The sequence below is a fragment of the Gavialis gangeticus genome, unplaced genomic scaffold (genome assembly GCF_001723915.1).
Source record: "Gavialis gangeticus isolate Ggan-Ray unplaced genomic scaffold, GavGan_comp1, whole genome shotgun sequence".
In the NCBI taxonomy this organism is placed as follows: domain Eukaryota; kingdom Metazoa; phylum Chordata; order Crocodylia; family Gavialidae; genus Gavialis; species Gavialis gangeticus.
In genome coordinates, this window is record NW_017729022.1 from 163,896,940 (window position 1) to 163,907,932 (window position 10,993).

Here is a 10,993-nt window from a genome sequence, read left to right on the forward strand (position 1 = left end):
ATCTAGGGGCCCATGCCCCCCCCCCGGGTTCAAGCAGGAGACCCCCCCACTCCATGAGCCGCGGCCCCATCCCACACCTCCCCCCCACCCTGGCTGGTCAGTGCCTGCCCCTGTCCCCTCACTCACTGCAGGGGGCACTGATCTACCCCCCACACACCTTCCCTCCCCTTCCGACTTAGCAGCTGGAGGCAACTCTCCATGGTGCCAGCTCTGCTCCATGCTGTGCTGCAGCTGCATCCAGCAAGGGCATTTATTAGCCAAATTATTGGTCCCATAGGGCCAACATCTGATATAGACAACATTCTTCATATCGGTAATGATCTGATATCAGACCGATGTATCAGTGCACCTCTACTGTGAAGCATTGGATGCACTGTCAAAATGCTCAAGAATGATTGACTTTTGCTTTATGAATCTGAAAGAGATGTACATTTGATTCTAGTGACAACAGGAATAAAGAAACAATGCATTTTGATTATTTTTTTGCCTAGTTTGTTGTGTTTTTATACATAATATAGGCTATATTATATATTTATACATAATATAGGCTAATGTTCACTATAGAAAATTAGTGAACAGTCCAATAGTTATATTTTTTGTTTGTTTTGATGTTGATCTGAGTCCTAGCATATTAGTAAAGCTTCTAGTTTCTTTTTACCTGCAGAAAAAGCCACGTTATATTATATGTGATTATGAACCAAACTATCCTGCACCCCCTTTTTCAAAATCCTAGATCTAGCCATGCATGGATCCTAAGTCATTGCACTCCAGTGCTGGAAATGGAATCAGACTGCCTTATTCCTGGCATGTGAATAATAGGAGGTTGCCATGAAAGTCCTTTTTCAACAAAGTCTCACAACACCTTTTTTAAAGCAAATAAATATAATCCCCATTTACATTTGACTGAAGTGAAAGCCCAAGAAGTGATGCTGTGCATGGGTGTAACTTGAAGGTTATACTTGCTCAAGGTCACACTAAGACAAATACTGTGTTGGAATAGGGTGATTAGGAGCATGGAGAGCCTATCATATAAGAAGAGACTAGAAGAGCCTGGCTTGTTTAGTCTAACAGAATGAAGGCTGAGAGGAGATATGATTGCTGTCTATAAATACATGATGGGAGTAAATACAAGGAAGAGAGAAGAGCTATTTAAGCTAAAGGGCACAAGAACAAATGGGTATAAACTGACCATTAGTAAAAAAAGCCTGGAAACTAAATGACGATTCTTAGCTAGTGCAGGGGTCTCTGGTAGAGTCTTCCAAGCAGAGTAGCTGGGTGCAATATATCCAAATTGCTTTTAAGACAGAGGTTTTAAAGTTTTTTTAAAAGGATTATATGGCATGGTTCTTGCAGTAGCAGGCAATAGAACTTGATTATAGGATAGGAAGACCTTTCCAGTCCTGCATTCCTAGGCAAAGCACACAGAATTAAAAGACCATTGGACTGGGGCTCAGAAGAACTGAGTGCTGTTTTCACCACTGAGTGCCAGGTGACCATGAGCAAGGCAATTCACTGTTCTGTGCCTCAGTTTCTCTGTATGTTAAATGAGATTAAATGATATTGACCTTAATAAAGCACTTTCAAATCTACTGTTTAAGGGCTAAGTGTTATAGTTTTAGCAATGTTTTTAAAACGTGGTGAAGTCTTACACTAAGCCAGTGATTCTCAACCAAGGTGTCCTGAGATCCTTTCAAAGGTGCCACAGGGTGCCACACAATGTTAGCATTGTTAGGTATACAAACATAAATCACAAAATAAACCCAGAGATTTCAATTAGAAATCCACAGTCTGAGTTCCTTGCAATAGAAAAACTGCTCTATTATTGTTCTATCGTAAAAAAACCTGAGAGCTGGCATTTTCTGAGAGGTGTCTCAAGTCTAAAAACATTGAGAATTACTGGACTGATTTAGCACAGTAGTTGGCAACATACGGCCTGCAGGATTTGGCCTGCAGAACTGAATGGCCTTGCCTATATCTGTCCTGGGGCCAAGCAGCAAGGAGCTGTGCTAGAGCCAGGTGCCTGGATACTGCATTTGTGTTACCACCATTTCCCCCAGCCCTCCACACTCACTGGCTGTGGCACATGAATAGGGTAACAATGTCTCAAACTAATATCTTCACTTGCTCTTTGTCAGTTGTGTTTATTTTGCTTGTGGTCTTAATATAGGCTTCCAGCCACTGGGCTCTAGGGTAGCTCCCACCAGCTCAAAGCAGCGCTCATGCAGCAGTGAGGGAGTTGGAGTCTGGGGGTTCCCAGCTGCTCTGCCCCTGCACAGGCTCAGGAAAAGCCCCCCATCATTGACATGACACCAAAGCCACCCAACCCACATCAGCCTGGAGTCGGGTTGTTCCAGCCCGTAGTTTGTTCAAGATTGCTGGATGCTGTTTTAGCATACTGAAAACCTGGTACTATTCTGTCCATACTGACCAAATGATGTACTGACCATATCAAAAGACCAGGTTATTTTATTTTGGTCTCAATGGAGTAGACTTTACAATGTGTATGGCACCTTAGAAGTTGTTTATAATAGGATGTAAAATAATTCTAGCTTCCTTCTAGTAAGTCCTGGGTTTAGTCACTTTCAAAATATGTTTAACCTGGGCTAAAGTAATTTTAGGTTCGGTCCTTGTTTGTTAGCAAACATCATTTTATAACCTGTTTTCGACAAAACCAGCTATGCCTAAGCAATATCTGGTGATTTCTTCTGTGAACACTAATAGCTGTTTCATTACTTACAGCCATCTACTATAGAGTCAAATCAAAGAATATCAGCACAGCACAATTCCCAATTGCTTTTAGAATATTTTGGCAACTAAATTCTAAACTGGTTTTAGTACATTATTACTCCTTGCACACTTTTGTTTTCCTCTGGGACCCCTCCCTCTTTCCTCCTTTCCTTTTTCCTTGTCCTTTATTGCTTATTATTTGTGATAGATATAATATGTATTTAAGATTAATTATATGTAGTTGATATACATGAATTTATGACCCATACTGTGTTACCTGTCTATTCTGAAACCTTGCATGTGTGCTGTAACTCAGTAGGCTGGCTTGGTTGTAGCTGTAACGTAGACAAAATTGTAATCGGTATACTAGCAGAAGCTTCTTATTCTTAAGCCATGCTTGGGCTTTGTAAATTGGTATGTGTAATTTTTTTTTAAGCTTACCATACTTACAACAATGTGTACTTGTCTGGTTTGCTCCCTGCTCCTTAATGATTCCACTTAATAGTCCTTTTTTTCTTGGAAAAGGAATTTGGATTACACAATCATGGAAAACAAACCTGTTGCCACCAAGCATGAGCCAACATGTTATAATACCCTGTAGCTTACAGTAACAATGCCAGCACCCAGTTCTGTGGACCAAAAAAATGTGTTGGGTGATCATCTGCAAAAATAAATTACACCATGTTGAACACTGTACTTTGTCTAAAATTACAGTCTATGTCTACAGGGTTGGGGAATAATCCTTAAATAAAAGTTTGTAAGCATTTGAGAATTATTACAAGGGTAAATTCTTGCTTCCAAAGTTATGAGTATATCACTGTTTGGATTATTAATCCTTTTTTACAAGCACATATTAAACAACAAATCTATTTTCCCAGTTTCTTTTAAACAGGTTCCATATTTAGCTTTCTTTTCAAAAAGTACTGCTTTTTAGTGAATTTACTGCTCCTGAAACTACTGGTTTGACAGATTGGATAATGAATCTATAACATGTCTGCATTATCAGGCAGCAAAGCTAAAAAAAGTTATCTGGTTTGCAAAAGTGCTGAACACCTGCAACCTTTAAGGACACAATTTGTCACTGCACTTTAACAAATGCTTAAAGTTAAATATGCACTAAACTTCCACTAGAGTCAGTGAAACAAGTCCATTTATCATTATAAAAATGGGAATGGACTACTGAATAATCAGGGCCTAAAACTTTTTGGAGCTTTTGCACTTCTGAAAATAAGACTGTTATTTATGTGTCCAAATATGGATTTAAGTGCCTAACTTTTTAAAAATGCTGTCTTATACTTATATTACCACTCTCAGGGCCAGCCAGTCTGTGAAAAAAATAAGGAACTGATATGATGAGACCTGAACTTACTCTTGTTGCTGCCAAAAACTGTGCAACCTTGGCCAAATCCTTTATTCTTCACTTCTCTGTAGAATGAAGATAATACCCATCTAGGTTACTGGAGGACTAAGGCTCAATTCTTTAATGCTTTTAAGGCTCTTTAAAATCAACAGATGGAAGACATTATACAGAAATATATAGTCAGCTTATAGAGGCAGGAAGGAGCTTCATGTTTTTTGGTAGAGCACCTAATATAATAATTGTCCTGAGCTTCATCAGGTTTTCTGGCTCCTATCATTATATAAATATTAAATATTTACTTAAGGTTCTCCTTTGATAGAAGGCTTATAAGGCTTCCCATGTATGAAAGTTTTTCCTTTATCTTAAATAACTTCTGGACAGTTTTATAGAATGTAGCTCTTATGATACTGATTATCTTAACGTGTACAAGAAAACTGTGGGCTTCATAAAAATGAAAACATTATTTCAATGACTATTTAAAAATAGATAATCTTTTTACTCATATTCCAAGTTTATTTATAGCCCAGGCATTTTATTCACAGCCCTACAACACCCTGAGGACATAATGTATCATTTCCTAACGTAATTATCATTTTTTTTTCAATTTTTTTTCTCAAAATGGCATAAATCAGTTAAACCTCATCTGATTCCATTCAGCCCATAAATCCAGTCTGTCAAGGTCATCCTGGATCTTTGCCCTATGCTCCCCGCAGCTTAGTATCATCTGTGAACTTAATCACTGAGTTTTTCACCCCCTCATCCAAGTCACTAATAAATCTGTTAAAGACCACAGGTCCAAGCACCAATCCCTGTGGGACACCACTGGAGATGGCCCTCCCAGATGAGGCGATCCCACTGAGTACAACTCTCTGGGATCAGCCTCTAAGCCAGTTGTCCACCCACCTCACTGTAGACTGATCTGGCCCAGTACCCTCCAGTTTGGCTGAGAGATCCCATGGAAAAGAGAATCAAAGGCTTTACTGAAGTCTAAGTAAATTACATCAACTTTGTGTCCCTCATCCAGATGTTTAGTTACCAGGTCATAGAAGAACACCAGCTTCGTCAGGCATGATCTACCCACAACAGAGCCATGCTGGTTGCTTCTTAACCACCCTATTAGTTACCAACTTGTAACTGATGGCCTCCTTAACAAATTTTTCGAAAATTTTACCCTGGACTGAAGTCAGACTGACCAGTCTGTAGTTTGCAGGGCCATCCCTCTTCCCTTTCTTGAAGATGGGCACCACGTTGGCCCTCTTCCAGTTGTCAGGGACCACTGGCGACATGTAGGGAGTACACATGGGTGAATGTGCACTCCCTGAGATTGGCCATGCACCCCGTGGAAACGCCAGCTACGAAACTGTAAGTGCTGGAGGAAGTGCACTTCCAGTTTCGCCGCTGGCTTGGCCTCTGGGGAACACCCCCGCACCTGGTCAGCAATTGGCCATGAGGGATTCCCCCCCCAACAGTGGTCTGGTACCCGCACAGACTCGGGAGGTACCACTCACCCATGTCAGGGACTAGTCCTGACTTCGATGACTCTTCAGATAACTTTGCCAGTGGCACTGCTATAAGCTTAGCCAGTTCTTTCAGGACTCTTGGATGCAGGTCATCTGGCCCAGCAGACTTGAAAACATCCAAGTGTTATAGGAGATCCCTCACCTGTTCAGGACTGATTTCATGTAGTTTGTTGTCTTCCCCATATTCCCTGGGCCTCTGGTCAGATGAACAGCCCCCATTTGATTTAAGGAATACCAATGTGAAGTAGGTATTTAGGAGTTCTGCCTTTTTGTGGGATTGACCCTGAGTGTTCAGTAGGGGTCCCACAGTGGAGCCTGATTTTTTCTTGCTTCCTATGTATCTATAGAAGGACTTTTTGCTGTTTTTGTTTCTGGTTGCCAGCTTGATCTCCATGCCTGCCTTGGCTTTTTGTGTCTTGTATTTGCAGGCCTTGGTGATATGGGTGTATTCCTCTCTGGTTGCTGAACCATTCTTCCATTGCTTGTATGCTTCTTCTTTCTTTTTCAATAATTCTCTAACATCCCTGTTGAACCAAGCGGGTCTCTTGGCTCCGTTCCTGCTTTTTGTCCGCATGGGGATGGCCTGTTTTGGGGCAATGAGAATTGTCTCCTTAAGGAAGCACCACGGTTCCTGAACTCCCATATCGTGTAGTCACTGGGTGTTCTCTAACTAGCCTTCTGAGTTTGTCAAAGTCTGCCTTTCTGAAATCTAGGACTTCTGTTCTGCTGCTTGATTTCCCAGTCTTACAATGGATGGTGAACCTAATCAGGTCATGATCTCTGTCACTCAGAGTACCACCAGTCCTCAGGTTGCCTATCATGTCCTCCCCTTTTGTTAGCACTGAATTCAGAGTGGCTTTACCCCTAGTAGGCCATTCCACAACCCGTTTCATGAACAGATAGTCTATTGTTGCCAAGAAGCTGGCTGACCTGCTGAAGGTAGCTGAATGGCCTTCCCCACAAATGTCAGGGTAGTTGAAGTCACCCATGACAATCATGTCTCTAGTACTAGGTGCCTGATCACTCTCCTGTTCTTGGGAGGGAGGCCTGTAGTAGACTCCCACCATCAGGTCTCCTTCTCCTGATCCACCTTGTATCCTGACCCAAAGGGTCTCAAAGGACCCTTCCCTGATGTCAAACATGACCTGCGGGGAGGGGTACTGCTCTTTCACATAGAGGGCCACACCTCTTCTCTTCTTCCCAACCCAATCCTTCCTGTAAAGCCTATAACCTTCAATATTCACTGCCCAGTCATGTGCATCATCCCACCAGGTCTCCATCAACCCAATCAGATCAAATTCCTCATCTACCAGGAGTGCCAGTTTTTCCTATTTATTTCCCATGCTTTTGGCATTCCCATAAAGACACCTGAGTTCTCCTTCAGTGGCTTCAGATTTTCTGCCATGTTGCCAAGCATCTCAAGATGCCAGTACTCATCTGGACGTCAACTGCGTGTGTTATTGTGGCTACAGGATTTGCATACAGCAGTGGGACTTTCTCCCCAACCCCTGGAAGCACCTCCTTTACAGCCCTCCTCAACAAGTCGGTGATTCTTGTGGCAAAGAGCTTCTTCCCTCTGCTCGTGAAATAAATACCATCCCTAACATGTAGACTGCTGTAGTTAACCTGTGTATCAAGGTTGAGGTATCCAAAGCCCGCAGGGTGACACCATCTCCTAACCCTGTAGTTGACCTCCTTGATGCACTCCTCCCTCCAACGGCCACAGCCTCTGACTGGGAGGATTGAGGAGAAGACCACTTGTGCTCCTAGTTCCTTAAGCTTTGCCCTCATGGTCTTGTAGTCTCTCATGATTCTCCCAGGGCTACTTCTTTGTGTCATTGGTGCCCACATAGACAAGGAGCATGGGGTAGTGGTCAGTAGGGCAGACCAGTTTAGGGATCCTCATTGTAATGTCTCTAATGCTGGCTTGGAAGGCTGCAGGCTTCTTGAGCAAAGGGGTCTGGATGACAGATGGCTCCTTCCATGCCCCACAGCAAGGAGTCTCGCACAACAATCACCCTTCATTGTTTCCTTGCTGGGGTCAGCTGATCCCATCCTGTCTTCAGTGTGAAGGGCTTGGATGCATCTTCCATCAATGGTGTGAGGGCTTTGTAACTGTTGTGCAGGGTTATTGGCTGAGCAACTGACGCACAGTGTGGGGTTGGTCCCTTGTCCCCTTTACCTGAGGTCTGGTGTTGGGGGACTGTCCCTCTGCATGGAGGGGTTTTGGCTGCCCTGGGGCACAACAGGTGCAGGGTATGCTGTACTTCACTGCCGGGGGGCAACTCAGAAGTGAGAGTGCCTGCCAATAGCCTTTTTGCATGCTCTTCTGTGTGAACTCCTGCAGTAACTTATGTGCCGGGCCCAGAGTGTGCTTGTTTGCACAGCTACCTGGGGGGCTGGGCTAAGTAGAAGCCAGGGAGGTGTGACCCTCCTTGGCTCCACACAGCTGCTTCTCACCCTATTTAGTGCCCACCCACTGTGGGCCCCACTTACCTTCTGGATCCGCACTGGGAGTCAGGGTCAGAGTCCACTAGAGGGTCAGTTGGGGCTCATGGGGGCAGGATGGGTTTCCACCCATGCATCTCGCACCAGAGCTGAGCCCAGCTGAGGCTTTTGCTGTTGGTGGGCCCTTTTTAAAAGTCATGGACTCTGGTGTCATGCAGTTTGATGCGCATGTGCAGACCACTGCAGATGCTGCACTGTGCTGCTTGTGGGGACCGGGATACCCAACCTTCTATGACTGGAACTTTATTTTACAGTCAAATTGAACTGTGTAAATATAATGTCTGTGGGTTTGTTCTCAGTGCAGTTACACCATTACTATGGCCATGTGACTCACCAAATACCCCTTCTACTGACTGTGAACTTGGGCATTTAAATTTAAAAAAACTTTGTTACTAGGCTTATTATTATTTTCTTCCTAGAGTATAGGGCATCACCTAGTGGCACTGGTGGAAAATATGTCCTTTTCTTCTTGACAAATGTTTATTATCTAATTAATTTTATAAGCATTTGCAACACTGCGCGCATCTGTGTAACTTACTACTATCGTCAAACAAAATAGTTAAGCTTTCAGGAGTTTGTGGGATAAAATAAGTTTAGTTTTAGATACAGTCACATCAGGGTTACAAATACATATCTGATAAAGAATATTTTCTTGTGTATTCATATCAATTCAAACTTATCTTGCTTGATAATTATCAGGTTTTTAAATAATGTTTTAAAACGAGAACAGCAATAATAAAATATAATATGCTAAACAATACATTCTGAAAGAAAATGCCTCAAGTTACTCAACCTATCAGTGTTAAGAAACTCACCCAATATCACACCAACTACAGAGGCACTGTGTCTAGGCGTTAGAACAGGGAGGCACAATTCAAACTTCATTGAGGGCCTCTTGCAAAGGTACTCTTCCCAATCTGCTGCTGGATGGATCAGCTGTAATTGGATGTAAGCCTTTAGCATGTTTGCAAGTGGGCAAGTGGACTGCACCTGCAGGTACATGGCAGAATTGCCATGCAGAGTGAACACAAGACTCACTGTTTGCCTGTCACATCCTTTTTTTCATTTAATAAAGTGGTTTAATAAGCATTATGGTGGATTGCTGGGATTGCCCTGGCAAGACACTTGTGGCCCATGGACTGTATGTTTTGCCTCTGTGAGTTAATGTATGGGGCTTAATTGATTGTGCCACATCTTCTGTGTGATCTCATACAAGTCATATAACCTTATTAACCTTTTCCATTGTAGAAAATTCACCCACTGATGTCAAGTAGGTTGTGCACAATGGCGATTGCTCCTAACAAAGTACTACATGGTTCCATATGTAGACATTCTTAACATGGAGTAATGTGTACAGCAAGTAAGTGCAGGATTGCTCTTTGGCAGCTGAGCAGGAAATGTGCTAGCTGAGACACATCCAAACCAAGTAATTGAACCAGTACTTAAAATTACTTAACTGCAACTGTAGATTAGATCAAGCTATGCTCAGCATCATTTTAGAGACTGAAATTGTGTTGTGCCTGAGGCAAATTCTCTTGATATAGTGTTGAAAACAGTCTGTTTTTAGGTATTATGGTAGTGCCTGGAGACTTCAGAGAAGATCAGGACCTTGATGCTCTAAGCACTATAAAAACATAGAAAAATACATGGTCCTTGCTCTAAAGCGCTTCCTTTAGCTCTTAAAGTGTTGTCAGCATCAGTGCAGCTCTACTTGCTCTTGGCAAATGCCAAATGTGCTGGTGTAAAGCAGTTTTCTGTGACTCAGACTCTACATCAATAAAAGGAGAAAACTTTTATCCACCTTTGAATAATGATCTGATTAAAGCACTACAGCATGCAAAATCTTAGGCCTTGCCTGTTCAGAGTTTCTTTTGCAGGAATAAATTAAATCAATATGGGTATCCAAGAATAATTCCCCAGGTAGACACTCTTATTCAGAATAAGACTACTCTTTTTACTTAAGGTTTTGTTAACTTGGGAAGGAGTTTAAGGTATACCAACATGCTGTTCATAGTGGAATAAGGGTGTCCACACAGAATACAATACTCAAAGGGACAGTTTTAACCAGGGACTCAAAAGATCCCACCTGCTACTGCTGCTCCCACTGCAATGCAGTCTCCCCTCAGGATGGGCACTGCTGCTCAGGCTTCTCACACACCAGGGGCTGTTCCTGCTGTCACTGCTCTGTAGGTTCGCCAGGAACCACTATTCTGGTGCCTTTCCTAAATCAGCACCCAAGGCTGGTGCCCTGCTCACCCACCCTTACTACACTACTGACAATACCAGTACAGTTAGATCAGTTTAACTACATCAGTATGCAACTTTCCAAACTTAGTTCCTCCTGTCACACCCCCACCCAAAAAAGAAATGCTTGCCAAGAGCTGAATAGCTGATCAAGATCTCAGCAATAAAGACAGGTTTCATATGGGGACATCAGAATTGTCAAACCAGGAACACCACCGCTGACTCAGGAGCAGTTGGCCTCTTCCTGCCCCACTGATTCTGCATCAAGGAAGGAAAGAAAACATGTCATAGATTTCATAGACATTAGGGCTGGAAGGGACCTCGAAGATCATCAAGTCCAGCCTCCTACCCCAGGGGCAGGAAGTTAGCTGGGGTCAAAGGATCCCAGCAAGATAAGCGTCCAAACACTTCTTGAATGAGTCCAGAGTAGGTGCCTGCACCACCTCTGGAGGGAGTCTATTCCAGGTCTTGGGGGCTTGGACAGTAAAGAAATTTTTTCTTATGTCCAACCTAAAATGGTTTTGGAGGAGTTTATGATTGTTGGTCCTTGTTTTTCCTTGGGGCACTCCTGTGAACAGATGTTCTTCCAGATCCTGATGTACACCCCTTATATACTTATAAGCAGCCACCAGGT